Source organism: Pinus tabuliformis, chromosome 2_1 (assembly GCF_031772625.1).
Source record: "Pinus tabuliformis cultivar Carrire ecotype Pingquan chromosome 2_1, CPIR1, whole genome shotgun sequence".
Classification (NCBI taxonomy): Eukaryota; Viridiplantae; Streptophyta; class Pinopsida; order Pinales; family Pinaceae; genus Pinus; species Pinus tabuliformis.
In genome coordinates this window covers 997,501,679-997,527,174 of record NC_142299.1, presented here as the reverse complement: position 1 = coordinate 997,527,174, position 25,496 = coordinate 997,501,679, and the positions used below count along the sequence as shown (strand labels likewise).

Here is a 25,496-nt window from a genome sequence, read left to right as displayed (position 1 = left end):
TGGGAAAGAAGCTATAATGTCAATGGAATACATATCATGAAAATTCTTGGCATGATTTCCATATCAAGCAACACACCTTCAAGAATGAAGATTTGGTATTACTATATGATAGTAAGTTCACGAAGTTTCTGGGGAAGTTCCAAATGCATTGGTTGGGGCCATATATTATTAAGGAGATTAAGGATGGATGCTTAATTCAACTTGTAAAGATGAATGGGGAATTATTTCTTCGAAAGGTCAATTGGAGTCAGTTAAATCTATACAAGGGAGATCCCACCTCTGCGCAATGACTATATGGTTGTGAGAGAGTCTTAGTGCTCCAAGTTGTTGCAAGGGAACACGGGACTATAAAATACACTTCCAAAAGGAAGGATAGGTGATGTGATTAGGTTGCATGATGAATCAAGGGTAGGCACAAGAGGAAAGCTGCGAAGAAGGTGTTGTACTCTTATGGTGGGTCCCAAGCAACATGGCCAAAAAGTGACCGTTGGAAGAATTGTAGCTGATTGGATGGAAATTTTTCTATTAAAAGGAGTAGGAGGGAGCATTTAAGATGCATATCTTTAGAAATTTGCTGACAAAAATGCATTAACGACAGGGAATTGGACGGAACAAACAAATTTTAATTCAAATTGAGCTATAAATATGGCATCTCACTCCACATTCGAACACTTTTCTTCCTAATAATTTTCCTTAAGTTGTTGCACTTTCAATTGTGGCTAGAGTAGTGTTATATATCTAGTAAATATTGGGAGAGAATTATTTCACAATCGGGATTCGAAAATTTTCCTGATTGGTAGCGCGGGATATTCCTCAAGAGAATGACTGCGACAAAGGCCTAAGCCATCTACTTCTACAGTGGGAGATAAGAATCAAAAGAGGCCTCAGTAAACACAAGTGCGACATTCACCATGGAAAAATCTGATAGAAACCTTCTAGAAAGGAAAAATGGATAGGTCAAAACAGTTGATAGAGCCCTTAGACCTGGATGAGGAATAATTGCATGGAGGAATAGAGGAGATTGATGTAGAAGAGGCTGAGCCAATAACTCGGCTACTGCCGTATATTCCACCAAGAAAAGCCATGACTAAAGTACCCAAAGACCTAGATTCCGCGAACTTTACTGTCTCCACACCTTTGTTGTCGAAGAATGTGTTGTTTGAGGGAAATTTGTTGGCCCTTATACCAAACTTGAAAATATAGGATTGGGACCTCGGGGACCACGAGAGGTTTCTATAGTTGGTGTTGAGAAAGTACTTGAATAAGGTTTACTATGAAGAGTCAGACATCACGTCACTTGATCTGATGAAATGGGTGGTGGGAGTTGGGTACACAGGGCTCCTAAATATGTTGTGGGTGCCACACTTCAGTGATGCAACTATTAATATAGTGTGTGTGTGCCAATTGTTGTTGTTGGTGCATGATAGGTGCCTCCAGTTTGGAGGGTCTATCCTAAACACTGACATGATAATCCATAGAATAATGTTGCTTCCATACTAAGGATTGGATCCTTCATTGAAATTTGTAGGAAAATCGTAGGAGAAAAAGTTGGTAGATCAAATGAGGAGTGATTTTGGTCTGGAAAAGAAGCCGCCTGGGTATTCTATTCAGTTAATCTCAGATGGCACGGTGCAGTTTGCTACACAAATCTTGGCTAGAAATATTATGAGGAAGTGTCACGTAGATGAAGTACTGACATATATTGTTTCTTTGGCTTCACAGTGCACCAAGGGAGTCGAGTATAACTGGGCTCAATACTTGTGTCAATAATTTTTGGAAGACTGTAGAGAGGCCCAAGATGAGGGCAAGGAATTCAACTATGTGTGGCTGTTAATTTTGATTGAATTGGTGGTCTGGAGGATGCCTGAAGAAAGGCAGTTCCCTCAATAGGATATAGATCTACTTGAGGCTATGATGTTCGCTTCAGTATGGGCTACCAAAGACCCTGCACGAGTGATGGAGATGAAGATATTTTGGGTCTCGTTTGAATCAGAGCTAAGTATGGTGATTAACCAACAACCAAGGTTATCACCAAGTTTGCACAAGAAATACATCAATGTTGTCGATTTCAAGGAAGATTTCCATAATCTGCACATCCACACAAAGAAAGATTCTAAGGCCATATGGCACAAGTTGGCTTACTTAGTCATCGAGGATGATATTTTAGGGGTTTTCAGTAAGTGGCCAAGTGACTGGCTCACCTCTTATGATGTCAGTGTAGGTACTAGCAAGGCTACTAAAGGTTCAACAGTGAAGACCACCACGCAGAACGCAACATAGACCACAACCACCACGACAGTAGAAAAGAAGAAGGAAGCACATAAGGTTTCCACTAAACAAAATGTTGTAGTAAGAGAAAATTACACACAATAGAAAGAAGTTGTTGCGAAGGAGAAAGAAGTGGTTGCCAAGGAAAAATAAGCAACAAAGGAAAATACTTCGTTGGAGGCCACCATTGACCTCAGAGAGTTAGGCACCGAGCACATGGACGTGGAGAAAGAGATAGAGGGAGAAGAGGAAGGGGGCACAGGCTTGGACTCCCTCGTCATCATCAAGAAGAGGCAGAAAAGGAGTTCGACAGGGCCATGCAAGAAACAAAAATGAGATAAATTGGACATCACGATGCCTTTGGTCCTCACAAAGGGGCACCTAGATGAAATTGGGGATGTGGTCCACAATTAAACGATGGATATTTGGGGCCACTTCGAGGAGAAGTAAATACAAATGCTAGGTAAGGTGCAATAGGGCCTACAGGAATTGGAAGTCCAAAAAGGTCTTATTCAAGCAAGCGTAGGACAAGCGAGCTAGAAGCAAGCAAGCATGAAACAAGTGAGCGGGTCGACCTTGGAAGCAAAACTCACCCTGGATCTCTGCTTAGTACAGCTACCAGAGGGGTCCCTACACATCCATTCAGCAGAAGGCAGGGCACACCTACTACATATGAAGGACTTGATTCTGAACCTGTTTTCACTTCCTATTCAGATTCTGCATGAGTTGCATCAAGGGGTGTCAGACGAACTCTGAATTCAGGAACAACACACATTGTTGATCATCAACAAGGTAAAAACGAATAATTAATAGATCTTTTAGGAAAAGGTGTAGGCCCTCAAGGAAAAGGAGGAGGTGATAGCATGAAGTTAACAGCTGGAAGAAGCTATTGCATAAGCTTGTAGTGAGCTTCCCAAACTCCAGATTCTAGCTGAAGCGACCTATGTAGAAAATATTTAGAAGATAGCTGCCAAAGTAAAGGAGTGAGAGGCAGAAATTGACAAAGACAAGTTTGAGTTGCAGCTATAAATCTCTGAGCTACAACTTAAGATGCAACCCACTACCCCTCCAGAAGTCAGAGAGCAATGCGAAGCTACTATTAAAGAAGATATGGCCACCTTGAAAGCTGCAGTCAAGGGCTACACTTAGTTGTTCGAACATGCCATGGAATTATGGACCTCATTGCAAGAGGATCAAACTCTACAAAATATTGAAGCAGACATAAGAGAAAATTAGAGACAGTTCAATGAAATCAGGTCGACAGCACAAACCTTAGCACCAGTGTAAATGTTCACCAAATTATAGGAAGGCAAGCTCGTCTAGAGAAAAATTGATCAGTTGCGTTGAAAGGCGTCAATCACCTCTTCAAGGACGCAGTCTTGGGCGGATGAGGCTAGTTAGTTGGCATTGTCAGGACAGGGAAGCTAAAGGCCATGCAACAAACATAGAGAATAGTGGGCCTTGTAGTTGAAGGCCCCACCATTGAGAAACTGGTTTAGGAAGTTCGTCAAGCCATTGCGCAAGGGACACCAGACCTACAAGTTTTGAATATTGAAGTAATTGAGCTATAGGCAAAGATCGAGGCACCACTAGCAAAGTGAGTTGAGGAAGACTCATGACTTTTTTTTGGGTGCCTATTGTGATAGGGTACCCTGGGGTAAATTTTGTAATAGTTTTTGTTATTTATGTAAAGTCTCCACATTTTAAGGAGTGGAGTGTGAAGGTCGTAGAAGTCAAAAGGGGTTTTAGGATGGTAAAAACCTCGTAGCATGTTAGAAGATAAGTTGTTTTGTGACCTGACCATGGTTCACGAACCATGGTATTGTAAATAAATATGCTAGAAAAATGAGTCATAGCGAGTCATGGGAAGTAATCAGTCAATCAATAGAATATCTATGTATGGGAAAGTGGTCTAAGGTAGAAAATCTATTTTCTGTACTTAGGCGAAGGGCAAGGCTCCTGTAGTTGTGTGCGCAGTGACATTGGTAAGTCCGTAGCTGAGTGCGTGGGCCCTTGCAGTTGTGTGTGTAGGGAAGAAAGTTTTTGTAATAGAAGGATTGAACCTAATAAAGACTATTTTAGAGCAATATATGTGTATCTATGCCTTTATGTTTACTTCTGCATTTTTTTGTGTATTCGCTCTATTTTTTGTATTTATCATAAGAAACACTTAATTGGTGTGTGAAAATAGTAAATCTGTTAGTTTACTTGATGTTATGAATATTTAAAGAAATTAGCAAAGAGTTAGAAGTTGTTATTTATAAGTTATCATAATTTCCAAATTTTCAAGGGTTAGGGTTCATGAAGGTCAGGATAAGGTAGAAACCTAGACCTCTAGATGTAGAAACCTAGTTATGTCATCCCCTAATACTACCTTGGGTGAGACTACAACCCGTGCTATGTGAGTTTTTGTTGAAAGGGATGACAGTGTAGGGTTTTGTTGGTTGGCACAACTAACTCTGAACCTAGGTCCAGACCTCCTTAATCCAGTAGAAAGGTTGCTATCACAAGAGACTCTCTGTCCTCTTCACATCAAAAAACTCTAGCTCTACAGGACGAGGTGGGAGAAGTTGTGAATCTACCTATTGAACTGTCACCTCCTCCCACCCCACCTGCTCTAGATATCTACACACATTTGGATTGCAAGCCTAATGGTTATCACGTGGTCTTGTGTACTCAAACTCTGTCCATTGGTCCCTTTGATCCTCCAGATTTTGGTGTCTTGTGTTCATCCATTCCAAATTCCACATGTGATGTTCACGAGGATCAATTTATGGATGGAGTTGGTGTTGAGAAACTAACCTGTGCTATCATCTTTGATGAGTATGTGTGGGAATCTAAAGAAGAAGCTATGGTGAAGGATGACCTCCTTCTGTCTGTGCCTCGTTCGCTTTATCCTAACATCTTCTACGATTCTTCCATTTTTGATTTCTCTTGAGAAAACTTATCCCTGAATGTTTCCACTTCTGATCATTGATAGAATGCTCAGAATGTTAGTATGTCATTCGATTGTGGAGAGGAAAAATATTTCTTCTCTAATCTACCTAATCTCTCATATTTCATTTCCAAAAATTCAGAGGGTAAAATTTTTCTTTTCTCATCACCCCCATTGTATGATTCGTTAGATGATGAGGATGTTGATGTCCATCTCAAATTTTATGATCGTGGTTGTCATGATATTCTCACTCATTCATTTGATCACGATTATTTACCTACTGTTGATATTTCTAAGACATTGGTCTTTGATGATCCATTTTCTGATGAAGTGAAAACCCCTCAAGATGTTGAGGAAATTCAACCCAAGCTGATGGTTATGTTAGGTTCTCGTAGCCTTGAGGTCAGTTCCACTTCTGATCATAAATCTATTGAATCATCCCATGCTCCTCATCACTCTCTTATTCCCATTGAAAATCAATATGGTTTACAACTTTCACATCCTCCACCAGAATCACAGAATCATATCGCTCATGCATTGGAGGTGTCATATGTAGCAAACATTATGATGGAATTTTTTTTCTTCCTAATTCATGTTTGATCGTGTGTCTCATTCGAAAGAGTGTACATCCTTGTCGTCCACGGTCAATGTGACACAACTTCATGATATATCTACAGTGTACCTTTCATGTGCTTTCAATCCTTTTTTTTTTATAAATGCATTCAAACTTCGAACGTTCTAGTTTTCATTGTTTTATCTTTATTTTTGTACTGATTGGCTTGAATATAGTTCTTTCGAGTCATGCCATCACTCACATGGGTCAACCAATGCGCCGGTGGTTGCATTGGAAATATCACTTCACATGTTAGGCCCATGTTCTACTTAGCATAGGAGTAGGAGTAGTGTTTTCTTTTTTGTTTGCTTCTTCTTACTTGTTTTTCCTTTTTTTACTTCTTTCCTTTGCTTGTTTTTTTGTTTATGCACCCGTAGGATTAGCTTTCCCATGAAACCATGTTTGGCTTCTTGAGACAAGAAGGGTGAAATACAAGAGGACTTGTACAACTATCAACATTTGGTTATCTGTCTATTCCCTCTATTTATGAAGATCTTGCATTTTTTTTAGTTGATGATACCCTAATGGAAAATACGTTCCTTTCAGAGTGAGTTAGTGGTGAAATCACAATACTTGAACTTTTAGCTAGTACTTGCTACTCTAATCGGTTTTCTATGTTCGGTTAACCCTTGTCAACTCAGTCAAGTAGAGTAAGGTGGGGGGGGGGAACCTTAACAAGTATTTCAAAGGTATATATAAACATCCTTCTCTGAAGGGAAAAACATATTCTATTCTCCTTAAGTTGGGATCCCTCTTCCAGATCATGAAATAAATAAGTGCATATGCATAGTTATTTGAAAAAGGAAAAATGAAAGATATGGACTTCCACCAAATTTATTTAATGGACGCCGCCAAAGCTCATTTTCACATTCAATCTTGGAACTTTGGTATTCCCAAGGAGATCTAGGAACCTTTGGCACAATCGTCACAACTTCTTCGGTTAAGTCTTTCTTTGCTAGTATTTCGCTGCTTTTTTTGTCTCTTTTGTTTGCTTGGCTTGTGAGAGTGTTTTTTTACCTATTTTATTGAATGACCTCTTTCATTTTGATTTTCTTTAGCTTGTAGATGTGTTGTTTTGAGTATTTCATTACCTTTCCCAAGTGTCGGATGCATAACCTCGTTTTTGCGCTAACGGTTGTCATTGTAGTGACTCTCTCCACATGCTTCATTGTTCTTATGTATGATGGATTCCTGCACTTGTTTTGTTTGCATGCATTATAATTCACTCTTATATGCACCCACCTTCACTTCTACTTTCATATCTACTCGTTTTCATGTTACCATTGGGAAGATATGGACTTCCTTTACTCGAATCTAGCTCTTCTCCACATGCACTACACATTTTTGGATCTCAAGGCTTTGCCTTGGCTCCAGGAATTGCGCAGAGGCTACCAAGGCCTGGCTCCAACTATGCACTGCGTAGTTCCAAGAGCCAATCCTGAGCCTTGGTCACTGGGATTGCACAATGCGCAGTCCCAGCTAGCCTGAACCTGACTGAACTGCACATTGGAAAATTCCAGTCTGCAACACCTCCACACTGGCAGCTAGAACTCTGCAATGCATAGAACGTGCTAGCAGCCATTCACCTCTAAGAGTCACTATTGCAAAATTCTTCCTAGCAGTTTCCTAGTTTTTTTTTTTATCTATTCTTGAAGTTATTTTGGTTTCACACTAATATTTGCATGCCATGAGTGTCCTCTCTATCTCCAGGTACAACATTTGTTGAGAAAATCTCCATAGCTACAGGTAACATGGCTTCCAATAGATATTCCTCAAAAGATACAATTGAAAGTAGCACTGGGGATGTAGTTGAATAGGTGTCAGTGAGTTTACCAGTTTATGCATACACTCAGTTGTTCATCGAGAAGGGCATGCAATTAACATGGCAAGAAATGAAGGATATATTTGCAGGAGACTTCAAGGAAGATCTAGAAGATCAGAAGGTGTATGTCAATATCCCTCGTTGACAATTACATAAGGTTGCATGCAGGTACCCCACATTCCCATGTGTGAACAACATCCATTGGATTGTCTCACACACAAATCTCGAGAAGATGACATTGAGCAGTGCCAGTGGAACACAACTTGCTACCTTCAAGACAAAGAATAATCATCAACTGTATCACTTACCTCAACTGGTGAATTGCATGGAGGAACTATGCCACCCACAGCTATGTAAACACCATAGATATTATAAATCATTGGGTGGAGGAGCCATCAAATTTCAGATGCACACCCAAGAATGTTTACAAGACAAAGTCACTTAGAAAGGCCTACCAATTCTTGATCATCTTCGCATGCAGATTATACGATCCAGAGAGAATGGAGATCTTTCCGAAAAATTTGGTTGTTTTGGACCAATTGGTGAATGATGGAAAACCATTTAACTAGTCAGATCTATTGGCTCGCCAGTTTAAATTCCATGTGACTAATGCCTGCAATCCTCCCAAGGATGAACAAGCAAGATTCTACATGGTCACATATTTACTTGCTGCAAGTTGTGCCCAACTTCAATTTCCTGGCATGGTTTGGATGTGGACACCATAAGAGCATGTCGTCAATATTTATTGCAAGTTGCTTTCCAAGTGCAGCTACTGAGGAGTTATGGTGAGGCTAGCTTACCATTTCATCACCCTAGTGTATACGTTTATCTTTAAAGAGGATCCACTTTTTCATGTCCCAAGAAGCAATGGAGCCAGTACTTAACATTATAGATTGGTATGCCTCACCTGGTGGCACCTTCGTCAGGATGTTTGGTAGAGAGAAGCCACCGCATGTTCTACCAAGGTTTGTGATAGACAAGTTGGTCATGCAAGAAGTCACATAGCACATACACACAGGGTTATTAGCAGGGTTGCATAGGAGGAAGAAGGCACCATGGCCTACTCTTCCTTTGTGGATTGGATTGTACAAGATTTAAATCTTGAAAGATGTGGATGTTGAAGCCAAGGAGATTGAAAAGTTTGAGTTCAACACCAAATATTACAATCAGTATGATCCCCATGAGATTTTCAAGAACCACTGTGCGAGAGTATATTATCCATGGATCCATGGGGCATGTCATTGGGTTACAGGAGGACCCTTCAAGGTATAATGAACTAGTCATCATAGCCATGGAATGGAAAGATACTTTGCAGGTAGTAGCATCACATGAAGAAAAAACAAAAACAAGCATAGGATAAGGGTAAGATGAAGATTGTCGAGAATCTAGAGGCTGAGAAAAGCTACAAGTTTAGAGAAGATCCTCTCTTTGAGAAAGGAGCTTTAGCGGTAGAGGAAAAAGGGAAACAATGCATAAAGAGATCAGAATGGAGGAAGAGAGGGAAGCAAAGGTTGGAGGAAGCAGAAAGGAAGTTGCAGGAAATAGAGAAGAAGTTGAAAGAGGAACATGAGATAAGAAGGAGAGAGAGGGAAGAGAAGAAAAAATAGCAACAAGAAGAAGGGAAAGGCATGATCATAGAGAAAACTATGCCCATGCAGGTTGAGGAGTCAGAACAAACAGCAAATGAAGAAGAGCATGAACAGATGTAGGATCGAGAGCTTTCTAAATAGATTGAGAAAATGGTTGAAGCAACAGACATGGAGTTGGGATAGGAGCAACAGGACCAAGATACCAACCTCATGCCGAGAGCATTCGAGGCCACCTCTTAGTCTCCACCACCTCTAGTATTAGAACTAGTTTTGAGTGAGCAAGGAGAGGCTATTCTCCTTTATGATGATCCGATGATGGATGCATACAATTTGTCATTTGATGAGTTGCAATAGAGGATTCTATAGCAATGGAGAAAGAATTTCCTGGATGATCACGTGCCACCTGCATTTATGAAAGAAAGGGTGATAGTTCTAGATGTTAGGAAGCATCCAGTTGCCATGGTCAATGCCACTATGGCTATTGCAAGAGCCACAAGCCCAAATGTAAAGTTCTTGTTAGCAGAGAATGAAAAGATGGCTAAGAACTTGCAAGCGACCAATCAAAAATTAGAACAATCCGTAGGATCTGCAATAGCAGAAAAGAGGAAGGAAATACTTCTTGAAGTATTAGCTCTTAAGGCCACCATATGGAAACTCTATGACGGATTCGTAACCATGCATAAGGCAGTTGTCCATCTATTTGGTTTTCAGCGGCAGAGTAGAAAGACTGTCCAAAATCTTAGAGTCATACACACTGCTATCACCCATGTGCAAGAATGGACAATGAGTTATAAAGGAGCCCCACATCACTTGCCCAAGATGATGAAGCTATAGGAAGATATAGACAAAGAAAATATTTGGATGCAGATCCAGAACTATGAATAAATCTCCCATTCGTCAAAAACATATAGGCTTCATATGAAAATTTGTTCAAGAGTTTGGATGTGATGGTGAGGACACACATGATCCCATCAATTGGTTCCCTCATCGTAGCTGGGGATAAGAACCAAGTCCAACTAGATACCGATAGGTACATGGAGCAGCTTGGGCGAGAAGCTACCAACGATGACTTGGAGATGAGCACAGAGAACATACAAAAGTACATCGATGGTCCTATTGTAGTGAAGACCATGTTGTGCATGCTTCAAGATGAGCTGGACAAAGGTTCCTAGATCATATACCCACAAGCTATGGGGGTAAGAGTTTGCTTCCAGAAAGACACCATCAAGAAGTATGTGGACACAATAGCATAGTACTAAGCTTGGTATCAGTACATCACTGAGAGTCATAAGGTGGATCTTGTCGAGTTTGTCTTCCCCCAGACTTCTGAGTCATAGTGTTGTGTCTTGGCTGGCTATCTCTAATCTATTTTTGTCTCACACGGGTACATGTGGAAATTGTATATTATTTGTGAATATATTGTAAGTGAAATTCTCAATGTCATTAGTGGAATGCGAACAATCACTATGTAATGTAATGAGTTATTTTTAAAGAAGTTTAAGAGTCATGAGGGTAGTGAAAGAGTCAAAGGGGAATGTCAAGGGTCACCCACCCATTTTTATAAATAGAACCTCATAACTCATAGAATGGGTTTTTGGGAGCCAAGCTTTTGGATAGGGTTAGAATTAGAGAAGGCTTCGGAGTATTGTGAGGAGCAATGGCTTCTCCACAGTGTAGAGTGAGTATACCTCTTTGGAGGAGCAAGCAGTGATGACTATAATGTTCCACTATTGGGGCTAGTGGCTATCAATGGTGTATGTATGGATGGAACTTTTACTTAATAATAATATAACCGAGCCAACACATTTTCATGCATATGTTGTTATTGTAGTTCAATTATTATGGTTACTTTATCAATGTATGTTGTTTAACTTACACATTTTCTTATGAACTATTTTGTATGGAATTGTATGAATCTTGTTGAAGGCATGTTGTTGGATTAACTCGTCACTTTGGTTTGTGGACTATTCCACTTTCCATCTTGTGATGTCATTCCACTCATGTGTTCCTTTCAGGGTATGTATTATTACATGCTTCTAAGGGACACACTTCCTTTTCCCTTCCATGTGTTAGAACCCACATGCATCTCACTTGACTCGCTGCAAGGTCACACACTTGCTTCCGAACAAATTTATCATACTTACCTCTACGCACTACCGCACTCAAGGAACTACAGTACCACTCATTGTTGGGACTCCTATTCTTAATAGTCTTAAGTATAGTTGGGACTTCTTACCAGAGAGATCCCATTGAATGTTAGCGGGTCCAACACCATCAACAAAAATTCAAGCCCAATATCTAATAGTCATGAAGAAACAAAACATTATGTTGATATAGTTCACATAACATTTTTTCTCCTCATTTGTGCAAGCATAATATTCATTCAAAAGAAAAATGGGACCTTATGTCAAACGATTTATTCATTAGGATGATGTTTATTTGGCACATGATGAAATTTGTTTTCATGAACATGTTATACTGAGGAGAAGGGGGTTTGCAGCTAAGGGTAGTTCCACCAATAATCCTAGCTGGATCTTATCAATTTCTATTATGTTCACCTTATTTTCTAACTTAGACAATTTTTATTATTCTATTCTTTCTTCTTCCCTCATAGTCCTATGGGTTTCAACAAATCAACCCATCTCTCTCTCAACTCTTTGACAATTTTTTGATATTATTTGTTGGGCATAAATCCCTCCTTGTAGGAGGCCAACATTTGGTCCCATTTGTCTTCTGTAGCTCACACACATTCATTAGGAGTTTCCACTAGTATATCCTTGTCCTTAACTATTTTACATATGGTTTGGGTGGTTGTGTTAATTGTGGCAGGGTCAATGTCAATTGTTTGGATTGATACCTCTTGGGATTATTTTCTAAGGGATGCATTTATTTTTTCAAAAATCAGGCAGTCTACTTATTGAGCAAGGAACTCTAGTTTTTCAAAGGATCTCTTCTCTTCAATATCATCACTCAATCCATTTATGGTGATCTGCAATTTCTATTTTCCCTCTCCAACATTTGATTTATTCCTTATCAAATACATATACAAGGGCATGGGATAATGGGTACTTACTACTATCATGTTCGTGGCTTCCTTTTTTAGCTTCAAAGTGGCACTGGTTGATCTAACAGGATCTTTAGGAGTGGAAACCTCCTCTTCTTGTTCTTCCCCTGTATATGTGTCCAGAATGGAAGCAAATCCTTTTCCAAAGACCACACATGCTAGTTATTATGGGGAATCATGGCTCTCTATCCTCATTTCTTCCTCATGTGCATACTTAGAAAAACCTAGGTTAGCCTCCATTACTTTTGTTGATTATTGTGGAGTAGCATATAGTTCTAGATTAGTTTCCCTTTCCAGTTCTTTTTTACCACCGAGGAAGGCCTCTTCTTTATCTACCCTTGCTAGTTTTTGTGTGGCAGCACATGAGGTTTCTTCCAGTTCCACCCTGCCATTTCTTGTGGGGGAGTTATAAAGCTTTATTTTTCCAACTTTGCTAGTTCTTGTGGGGAAGGATGTGCTTCTTCTTGCGTTTCCTATTTAGTAGTAATGATGGGACTTTTCTTCATTCCCTTGGCCTCTTAGTTGAGGATTTACTACCTATGATTTCCACATCACTATCATGGTTTCTATCACCTTTTGGAGGAGATGCATCCAAATCCTCATGTGAGTCTTACTTAGGTGGATATGCCATGGAAAGTGGGACCAAAATGCTATATAAATTTGTTACAACTCCTAGAAATACAACTTTCGTAGCCTTTGGAGCTGCAACATCATGGTCTCATGGTGGAGTGGTAGCAGCTACAATTCCAAATATCACTTGCGTGATGTCTTCGGAAGTTTTGTCAAATCTATACAATGCACATTCCACCATGAGTTTTATTAGGCCTTAGTGGGTTAAGGAATCTCTGGGTCATCTAGATTTCCATACCTAGGACTCCATGGATTACACATTTCTTAGGAGAAAGAATGGCATGTTTATTAGTTTTTATGTCATAAATGAATGAGTATCTTGAGGTGTTATAGGTAGATGATTTTGTATTAGCCCTCGTAGGTGATATATTTCTATATGAACAAGGTGGTGTTTTATCTACATGGAGTTGGAAATTACCACCTCTAAAATATCATCGTTTTCTTGACCAGGGCCTCCCTTGGCTTATGGGACTATTCCAAAACTTTAGGCTTCTAAAATATGTGATAATACCATCATTTTTAAGTTTAAGGAAGCCTTGTAACTTTGGCCATCATCTCCTTTGTCACTTCCTCTAGTGCTCCAACCACCATTGACCTTTTTTACTTGAAATTCATGGCAAATTTGAGGGTGAAATCATCAATGTAACCTTTTAGTCTTTATATGTATCTGATCCATCCTCCCTATTGGAAGATATTCCATACATTATTGTACACCTACAATAATGGGTGTTATTTAGGCTCTATATGGATCAATTAGCTTCCCATGTTCATATTTCCTCTTATAGAACTGAAATAATTGTGGCTACAATGGAATTGAACTATTTTTGATATCAGAATTTTATAATTATGGAAAGTATCAGGTGTTCTTCTCAGGTAGTCATGTTATCGGGTGCTAACAGTAGCATATGAGGTGAGTGGATTGATTGGGGGGTAAAATCGATGAGGAAATTCCACTTTTTTTCATTCATTATGTTGGAAGAATACTTTTTTCCTTACCTTGAGTGGTTTCAGTGCTTGTACTTTCTTCTTGCACTGACATGATGGTCCTATAGGACAACTCAAACCTATATTGCTGTTAGAGTTGTAGCATAAGCTCAGAGTTGTAACATTGGTGCAAGATGGAGTTGCAACATCAACCTTGGATGGAGTTGCAATATCAACCTCAAAAAGAGTCACAACATCTCATCCGATGGAGTTGCAACATTGGCTTCAGATAGAGTCACAACATCTCATTGGAAAAATTTGCAATATCATATTAAAAAAGAGTTGCATCATCTCATTAGAAAAATTTGTAGCATAATAATGGAAAAAATAGAGTTGAAGAAATATGGTTTCAACAATAGCACCAGTCAAGTTAGCAATAATTTCCTATTCATAGAATTTTTTTTTTTCCTGGTAGAGGGGTGAGTTGGCATCATCATTTTCTTGTAGAAATGGGATGAATGACAGTTGCATCAATGGAAGTGGTTGAAATGGGATTTAAAACAACAAGAGTGGCAACAACATGATTTGTAGCAATGGGATGTGGCAACATGTTATGAAACCAGCTCAAGAAAAGATAGAAAAGATAGATCAACGCCTTAGAATTCAGCCTCTTCGAGGGGGCAACCTCCTTTACATTACATAAATGAACAATTCTTGGATGATACAAATGAAAAAACCTCCTTTCTATATATAGGAGTCTAAGGAGTCACAATATAATCCAGCCGACCTAACAATAATAATATAAAGCCACAAAAATAACAATAGAGGGATTCTATGGGCACATTAATAACAATATGGGGGCAATGGGGGCACAACAATATAAATAAGGGGTATAACTACAATAGTAATGGGGTAATCACTAGTATTATAGGGACCCAACATGCCCCTCTCCTTCAAAAAAGTGTTGTCCTCAACGCTTGAGTAGTTCTGGATACTTCTGCATAAAATTCTCATCCTCCCATGTGGAATCTTCAGCGGATAAGTTCTTCCACTTGATAAGATACTCTGAAATTGATCGATTTCGTAGCTGTCGAGTTCTTGTTTCTGTGACTGCTTCCGGTTCCAATATAATTTTTCCTTCCTCGTCAAGTTCTGGCAATATTGTTTGAACTGGGAGCTTGTCGCCTATAACCTTCTTTAAACATGAAACATGGAAAACTGGGTGCAATCGAGAAGCTGCAGGAAGCTCCAATTTGTATGCCATAGTACCAATCTTTTGCAACACCTTGTACGGACCATAATACTTTGGTGATAATTTATTATCCTTCTTAGCTTGCTTGAGGGACATTTGCTTATATGGTTGTAGCCGTAGGAATACCCAATCACCTACATCAAAACTTCTTTCACTGCGATGTTGATCTGCCTGTTGTTTCATTCTATTTTGTGCCAACACGAGGTTATCCTTTAAGAGTTGGAGGACTTGTTGTTGATGTTCGATGTGATGTTCCACTGCCTGAACCTTAGAATTTTCTCTTAAATATGATGTGATGGATGGTGGTTGATACCCATAAAGTGCCATAAATGGGGTCATTTTTGTTGCTGTATGGAAGGAAGTGTTATACCACCATTCAGCCAGAGGCAACCATTTGACCCATTGTGTCTGTTTATCAGATACAAAGCAACGAAGATATCCTTCCAAACATTTGTTTACTATCTCAGTTTGCCCATCAGATTGAGGATGATAAGATGAGCTATGAGCTAACTGAGTACCAAGACAAGAAAATAATTCTGTCCAAAAATTTCCAGTGAAAATGGGATCTCTGTCACTTACAATAATCTTTGGGTTTCCATGTAGCTTTTGAATTGTTTCCATAAATGCAGTAGAAACTGTACTGGCTTTAAATGGATGTGATAATGCACAAAAGTGTGCATACTTGGTAAGTCTGTCAACTACCACCATGATGACACTCTTTCCCTCAGACTTGGGTAAACCTGTGATAAAATCCATTGAAACCTCCTCCCAACGTTGGCTTGGAATGGATAAAGGTTGTAATAGACCCGGTGTCTTAATTGTTTCAACTTTATTTTGTTGGCAAACCAAACATTCTGCCACAAACTTTTGAATATCTGATTTAAGGCCATCCCAAAAAAATTCCTTCTTAACCCTGTGGTAAGTTTTTAAAAATCCTGAGTGCCCTCCTAAGGGAGAAGTGTGCAATTCCATAAGAATCTTTTGTTTTAGCTGGGAATTCTTACAGAGGTATAAGCGATCTTTGTACCATAACGAATCATTTTTCCAGCTAAATGTATCAGACGTACTGGAATCTTGTTGTAGCTTTCGAATAAGTGCCCACACTTCTTCGTCATTCTTCCATTCCTCCCTTGCTTCGTTTATCCAATCTGGTTGGATAATAGAAATGGCGCACAACAATGCTTCCACATCCTCATCCTTTCTTGAGAGTGCATCTGCCACCACATTTTGCTTCCCTTTTTTGTAGATGATTTCAAAGTCATAACCCAACATCTTTGTGACCCACTTTTGTTGCTCTTCAGAGGATAATCTTTGTTCTAAAAAGTATTTAAGGCTATCATGATCCGTTTTTACCTTGAAGTGTCTTCCCATTAGGTAGGGTCGCCATTTCTTAAGTGCATGGAGTATTGCCAACATTTCCTTCTCATAAATAGCTTTGCTTAAAAACTTTCCCTTGATTGGACGACTTTCAAAAGCAATGGGTCTTTCATCTTGCATTAGAACAGCACCAATTCCATTTCCTGAAGCATCACATTCCACAATAAAGGTTTTTGTGAAGTCCGGTGTAGCTAAGACCGGTGCTTGGCACATTGCCTCTTTAAGATGTTCAAAGGCCTTTGTTGCTTCCGGAGTCCATGAAAATGCATCTTTCTTCAATAATGTTGTTAGAGGTGCTGCTATTCTCCCATAATTCTTAACAAACTTGCGATAATACCCTGTCAACCCAAGAAATCCTCGCAGATGCTTTATGGATGTGGGGATTTTCCATTCCTTAATGGCTTTAATTTTGCTAGGGTCTACCTTAACTCCTTCATGAGATACAATATGACCCAAATATTCCACCTCCTGGACTCCAAAGAAACATTTGGATCTTTTTGCATATAATTGTTTCTCCTCCAATAGTTGTAGCACCCTGTCAACATGTTCAACATGATCCTTCCAAGACTTGCTGTAGATTAGTATATCATCAAAAAATACTAACACAAATTTTCTAAGGAATGGTTTGAAAATTGAATTCATCAAACCTTGAAATGTTGAAGGTGCATTGGTAAGGCCAAAAGGCATGACCAAAAATTCATAATGACCCTCATGAGTTCTAAATGCCGTTTTCGGAATGTCTTCAATCTTCATTCTGATTTGATGATATCCTGAACGAAGATCCAACTTGGTGAAGTAAATTGATCCATGCAATTCATCCAGTAATTCATCAATGACAGGAATGGGGAACTTATCTTTAATAGTGAGCTTGTTGAGCTCCCTATAATCCGGACACATGCGCCATGATCCATCCTTCTTGTGCACCAATACTACTGGAGCAGAGAAAGAACTTTGACTCGGTTGAATTATACCAGCCTCTAGCATTTCTGCAACCATACGTTCAATTTCACTTTTTTGGACATAGGGATATCTGTACGGCCTGATGTTTGGAGGAACACTTCCTGGAATCAGATGAATAGCATGATCATGATCACGCATAGGTGGGAGACCTTTGGGAGTCTCAAATACCTTGGAATGATTGTCCAGGACTTTTTGGAGATCTGGAGAAATAGATGATTCCAATGTGGAAACATCTAGCGAACATAATTGTGCAATTACACCTCTTTGCTCCTTTTTTAGAAGCTTTGTCATACCATTAGAGCTGATTATCTTTCCTGGTTTCCCTGCAATACCCCTTAATTCAACTTCCTTTCCTTCCGTAGAAAATTTGATGAAAAGTTCTTGAAAATTAAAAGCTATTGTACCCAAGGATTGTAGCCATTGGACTCCTAGTACAACATCAGCACCTCCCATTGGAATGGAAAGCATTGGGCTAGTCAATACATATTCTCCCATGGATAGCTTGATATTATGGCACTTTCCAGAGCAATTTATTGTTCCTCCATTTGCAATCATCACTTGACACTCTGGTGCTGGATATAGGAAGCAATTCAATTCTTTTGCTACCCTACAATGAATAAAATTGTGGGTGCTTCCTGAATCAATCAACACTATTACCTTTTTCTTCTTGATTTGTCCTTCTATCTTGATGGTTTGAGGAGTGGTAATTCCCGCCAATGCATTACAAGATATGGTCGGATTTATTTGTTCTTCATCTAGGCTTTGTTCCTGGAGTATATCCTCTTCTTTTGACCTTTCTTGCTCCTTTTCTTCTTCCTCTTCACAATCTATGTAGAATAATTTCTTCTCAGCACACTTATGACCTTTAGTGTATTTGCTATCACAACTGTAACAAAGCCCTTTTGCTCTTTTTTCTTCCAATTGTTGTGGTGTCAACCTTATAGGTTGTGGAAGACTAGGGGCAACAACACTTCCGTCTTTATAGTTGTGAGTGGTATGCTTCCTAGTTGCCATAATTTTGCTTTCCATTTTTCTTGCTAACCTGAATGCCTTCTCTAATGAATCAGGTTCCCAAAGGCGAACATCATGTTGGATATTATCCTTTAAAGACCCTATGAACACATCAATCCTATGCTCCTCTGGAATATCTTTTACCCTTATGTTCAATTTTTGGAACTCCTCAATGTGCTCCATTATTGAACCCTTTTGTTTGAGACTTATCAATTGGCTAAAAAAAGTGTTGCTTTTTGTATCCTCATAATGTGCTATCAATTCTTCCGTAAAAATTGCCCAAGTGATAAATTGTTTACGAGAGCAAAGCCATTGATACCATACAAACTGATTTGGTTCCAAATATAAAGTTGCCATACGTACCTTTTGTGTGTTTTGCACATTATTGAGATCGAAGAATTGCTCCATCTGTAATATCCATGTGGCGGGATCCTTGCCATCAAACTTCCTCATATCGATTTTTGGAATATGGTGGGTCTTCGATCCAACATTAGAGTCTATGGAATCATGATTAACATTTCTTTTGTTCTCATCATGAGTTTCCTTTACTACCTTTTCACCATTAGTAAGTATTTCTTGTAGAAAATTTGTCAAATCTGTCTTCAAATCTGCCATGTCTGTCTTCAAATCTGTCCTCAAATCTGTCTTCAGATCATCCATCTTAGCTTCCATGCCCTTTATCTTAGATTCCACGCCATTTATCTTAGCATCTGTTAGCTTTTGTGAGCGTGACATTTGTTGCACTTGTTCTTGTAATTTTGATATATCATGTAGCATTTCTTCCTCTTCTTCATGAGTCATGCTAGAGCTTTCAGGTTCCTTACTAGGTGTTTGCATTTTCTTTCCTCGGGGCATCAGTTACCGATAATAATGCTTTACTATGCCCTTTGAATTCCTTCAAACCAAGCTTATGCAAAAATTAAAAAAAAAACTACACACCTTTTTTCACTTTGTAGAAGCCTGATATTGAATCTGATGTATCTCTGTAATTTCGAATCATCCAGTTCTGAAATTGTGACCTGTAGTAGCCTTCTATGTCCTCTTTCCAATGCCACTAGTCTGATCCAAATTGGATTCTCCAAGAAAGCGTTATGCACAATCTCCCACAATGACCTGATTATAGACTAGTTCAGTAGAGCGAACTTGTATGAAGTGCCACATGTCACTGTTTCAACCTTTGACTCTGAAACATATATAAAAGAAAACTAAATTCTGTCCTCTTTCTGTACCTTCTTACGAAATTTCAATCCGATGCACAGAAAGAAAGTTATGACGATTTTCCCCAGGTCACCTGTTTTGAGTGTAATTCAGGAGTCTGCAAAAAGACCAACTTCCTTAGATCATATCTCCGAAAATATCCCGCGGAAAGCTCTGAAATGTGGACCCAAGGTTTAGTGCACTTTCTTCTCAAATGGGTTTTTTTTGCGACTTCTGAAACATCACAGAAAAAACGTTATAGCGAAAATGCCACGATGACCTGTTTGGAGCAGCGAAACCCTAGAATCCAAAGCTCTGATACCAAATGTTATGAAACCAGCTCAAGAAAAGATAGAAAAGATAGATCAACGCCTTAGAATTCAGCCTCTTCGAGGGGGAAACCTCCTTTACATTACATAAATGAACAATTCTTGGATGATACAAATGACAAAACCTCCTTTCTATATATAGGAGTCTAAGGAGTCACAATATAATCCAGCCGACCTAACAATAATAATATAAAGCCACAAAAATAACAATAGAGGGATTCTATGGGCACATTAATAACAATATGGGGGCAATGGGGGCACAAAAATATAAATAAGGGGTATAACTACAATAGTAATGGGGTAATCACTAGTATTATAGGGACCCAACACAACAACAGGAGCTGCAGGAATAAGAGTTGTAGTAACAACAACAATTCCTCCTTGCACATATTGAAACAAATACTTTATTAGAGAGAAACGAACTAGAAAATCATGAGCAGAAGTATTCTGATAAAATTGTGAAGTTTTCTTTTTCTTCTTCTTATTTTTTTTAATGAATAAAATGAGACAATGACTTATCCAATGGGGAATATTTCCTTATGAACAATTTCCAATTTCTACGAGGACATCTGCTAGTGATCCTCGTCAGAAATGTTTCCTTAGATAGAGTTCTATGATATAGTCAAAGCCTATGTTAGTTTTCCATAAGAGTCCTATCTTCATCAATAGTGCGTATCTTGACAGCTCCATTTTCATATACTATGTTGATCTTTTCTGGTCCAAGCCATCATCTGTGGAATTTTCCTATAAAGTCTTTAAACTTGGAGTTGAATCATAGGGCCCAATCTATAGCTTTAAGCTTATTTTTCTTTACGAACCTGTCATAACACCTTTTCGTTTGTTTTTGTATCATTGTATTCTGTTGCAGGGAATCCTGTCGAAGTTCATCTAACTCATTAATTTGAAAGAGATTTTTGTTCTGTGCTTTAGTTAAATCCATTACAAGTTGTACGCTTATCCTTAGTGTTTATATCTCTATTTCTATAGGAAAAATCATTCTCTTTTCATACATTAATTCATAAGGGGTGCATCCAATTTTAGTCAACCATGTTATTCTGTAGGCCCATAGAGTTTTAGGGAATCGCTCAACCCAATCCTTAAGGTGCAACTTAATGGTTTTTGTAATGATTTCCTAAATTATCTTATTAGTACCTTCCACCAGTCTATTAGCCTAGGGGTGGTATGATGTCATCACCCTATGCTTTATTTTGTATTTTTCCATTAATTATTCAATGATCCCTGAGGTGAAATGAGTTCCACTCTTGATCATTATCTTCATAGGTATTACAAACCTTGTGAAGATTTCCTGATGGAGAAATTCCACGACTACTTACTCAGTTGCCACTGAAAGTGCCTTAGCTTCCATCCACTTTGTGACATATTCCATGTAGACAAGAATGTAGTAATTTTAATGAGAGGAAGGATTGATTGGTCCCACAAAATCAATGGACGATTTTTCAAAGGGCTCTAACACTAATGACATATATAACGATGTCTTTCGATGTGCTGGCATATATCATATCACTTCACGTATTGGTTGGCATTCTTAAAGATTGTGGGCCAATAATACCCTTGATGAAGCACATGTACCAAGTTATTTTCTTTGCAAAGTGACCCCACAAGGGCCATCACGGAAAGATTTTAGTATCTTATGAATCTATTGCAGTTGCTACAACACCACCCAAATTTTATCCTAACACTAGATTTTGAGTCCACCTATGCTTTCAATGTTTTAGCTACAATTGAATCTTATGGGAGATTTTACTCTTATGACTTCCCTAGGGTTTGAATATTTTCATTACTTGAATGTTCTACCTTGATTCCCACTCTCTAAGATGCAACCTTGATTTGAATCTTCGACATAGTAGTTGCCTGATCGTCATTGGAATCGTATTTCATGACATGAATATTGCCCTCAATTATTGAGGCCATTCATATCCTTGAGGGTTTAACATGTTTGAAGAAATATTTTGTGCACATATTCAAAATAAAATCATCTAAAGCATCCAGATCATATGTAGTTTCAAGGTCTTACATCATCTCATTCTTGCAATTCATTCTACTTTAAAAAATTGTAAAAGTTCATGTCACATTATCGATCAATTCATTTTATAGCTGGTTATGTGCGACAACCTTTTAGAGTTTTGCATGCTGAATGAATTTTGTCATTTGAAAAAACCATGGGATAATGATAAATGTGACACCATAGTCATGCCTTGGAGGAAAATTGACAAATACCATTGAAATATCATTCTCAAGCATTGAAAGGAGTTTATTTTAACTAACTTGTGTAGCAACTCAAGCACCCTAATATTTACTCACGTTGAAAGGTCATGTAGAGGGTTGCAATAATTGTAATCAAGGCAATGAATAGTACACATCCAAGAATGCCATGAGATCATAAGGGTCGACTTATTGGATTGGAAATTATTTTGTCAAATCTGGTTAGATCCTTGTGATCCTTCTTCATGAAATAGGTGTGGCCGAATTTTTGTGGGAATCTGAGATGATCAAATAAATGTAGCCTAGTTAAAAGCTAAGGAGTTCAGGGGACATTTTCCTTTTGTATCAACAAGCAAAGTTTAACCTTCTTTGAGAGGAGAGTGAATGCTAAGAAAAATTGGTAACTCTCTTATGCCAATGTGGCTTTGGGGGATTGACACATAGGACTACATTTACATCGATCAACGTAATTAATTCATCAATTGGCCACTTTGATTTGGACCTAAACCATGTTTCGAAATTGTATTGGAATGTTTTGAACTACAACCTAAAACTGATGTTTTCCTTGAACTAATAACTATCTTACCAAAGTTTCATGTTGCGCATATTTTTGGATTTAAATTCCAGTACTACCATCTTCAAGATCTAAATGAGCCTATATCTAAGGGATTGTACAAACTTATGACATAACTAGTGAGGGATATTTTATTGACCTTGATAATATATATGCACATTTAATCCCCAAGGATGAAGTAGCATTTGAGCATGATGAAGAGATCTCAAATTAGACGAGACAAATGAAATTGTCAAGATAAATATTCCAGCAACAAGGTTCTAATGGAAGAGGAAAAGTCGGGAGATGTTACAATTGATTTACTCACAACTCTGGATATTGAATCAGAAGCTAGTGGTGAGTGTTCCACATAACTTATTACAAATAAGAAACTAGATCTTCTAAAATAATTTCTTATTGTTGATGCCATTGGTTTCATGCACATTTTTTATTGGAGCATCTTTTTCCTCTTAATGTAGTTGCACATAAAACAATTTGTGATAGTTTGTTGAAGAATATAGAAGGGACAATTTCGTCAAGCTATGCCATCGTGAGGCCATCAATTTTAGTAAATCTCAGTTATTCTAATCAATTTTTTGATAATGCCACAATTCAAGATGCCTGGTAAAATATAATGGTCAAGGATCTTCATTTTTCTTTCTAATACTTACTCTAGAGAAGATTTACACTTCCCTTTTGTTCCAAGATATTTGCCTAGTCTATAGCAGCATGATCTATTCAGACACCCCTTCTTCTTCTACACATTCAACAATTTCAAGGAATCTATCTTTGTTTGAGTGAAATAATTTACAAGGAAACCCACCTTTAAGTCTTAATAATTCATTTGTTTTGAATCACAACCCATAATCTAAGTTCGGATTTACTTTTAATTCATTGACATGAGAGCTAGATTTCAATGGAAGTACTTTCAATGCTAGAATAACTAATTTTTCACATCATGCCTCATTTCGTTCAAAGATCTCTTTGGAGCCATACAATTATAGCAACTCTCTAGAAATGGGAAGGCAAGACATATGTCAAGGTTAGTTACCATGCTGCCTGTTTCTCCACCGAATACTTCTAGATCTAGAATGTAGCCATTTAGTAAATCTCTTAGTTCAAATCCATCTTACATTGTTGGATAATGGAAATCTTACCCTTTTTCTCATCCATGGGGGGCTTCCATGGTAGGCACAACATTGCTTTATCAGTCAATCAAAGATGTTTCTTCTCTTAGAGACCAATATGACCCTTTGTATGATAGTATTGAGCTTGCTTCTACTGGAGCCAATGAATCCTTGAGAAGATTGCTTAGCTCTACTAAAGAGAAGGATAATGATAATAATGCAGTGGTTGAGTCCAACATGGCTCCTCAATTGCAAAATGTTAGCCCCCACAATCCTAGGAAGATCAGAATTGGTGATGTTTCATGGCCTCTCGATGTGAAAGAAAGCATCAAACATAAATATGGTGCCACCTCTACTTATAAATAAATTGAAGTTGAATATGGTGTGGTGGAAGATATGTGCAAATACAATAGAGAAGTGAGCATCTTGCAGTGAAAATACATGCCTCTTGGCATTGCAGGATAATGAAGTTGTATTCAACATTTTATCTATGGATGATGACTCCATTAGGTTAGGTGTTGGATATGTGACTTAGGCCAAAGGGAATTTATCCAAAAATGTGAGAACAATATCTTTTCCAATACGATTTGCAAGGTTGATTTGAGGAATCCCTAAACAGAGAAAGAAATTGTCACCTTTAATGTTTGAACAAGGAAGAATGTTGGTAGTATTTTGGTATCTTCTTTTACTATTAGATGATGTAATATTGGCTATTATCTCATCTCAGGAAAAAAGAACATGGTCGAGGAAGTGCAAAATGATCTTACACAAATCACGTACATTGACAATATTGTGGTGTAGAAAAGGACTATATAAGGGTTGAATTTAATATATTTCTTTCAATAAATTTGTTAAGTTTCTGATATTATTTTTTGACTACAAATGTGTTTGACCAATGTGGTTTTCTTGCAGGTAAATAAGAGGAAACACGAATGGATAATGGGATAAAGTTGAAGGTTACGTAGCTAGGATTTTAACAAGATGGAAAATCGACTCCATAGGAGATTCTCCAAGCATTTGGCAACACTAGAGGCACAACATCAAAAGTTGGTTGGATGATCATTTCCATGCAAATGAAGCATAGTAGCGGGAAAATAATCGTTTTATACAACAATTGAACAAAGCAACCTTGTCTCTACATTGACAATGAGTACTCTAGGGTTTCTAAGAGCCTTCTTTATTCTCCTCATAGCTTCTCTTCTATAAAATATTTTCCAGACAAATCACATAGGAGTTTTAATGATGATGTGGTTTGAACCACTTACTATGGTTCATCATCAAGACATAGATGGATAATTTAAACCCAAGAACCAATAAATAACAATAGAGATGCAATGGTTAAATCCTAATGGACAAAAAATTAAATACTATTATATTTAAAAAAAATAGAGAGAAACTAAAAAACATTGAAGTTAAAATTAAAAAAAGAAACAATAATGGAAAAAAATATATTTAAAAAGGAATTAATATTAAATAATAAAAATAAAAAAGGAATAAAATTAGAAGTAAATAGAAACTAGAGAAACAGGCAGGGTAAACATTATTTCAAAATTCAAAGAAATTCTCTCAAACTAAAAACTAAAGGTAATCATTGAAACTAGATACAAGTCAACATAATAAAT

At 38.0% G+C, this 25,496-nt stretch overlaps 1 pseudogene; it reads left to right on the top strand.

Moving 5' to 3' along the window:
* Window positions 1–9,701: 9,701 nt before the first annotated feature.
* LOC149203979 (uncharacterized) lies at window positions 9,702–24,309 on the top strand (annotated as a pseudogene).
* The last annotated feature ends 1,187 nt before the right edge of the window (window positions 24,310–25,496 follow it).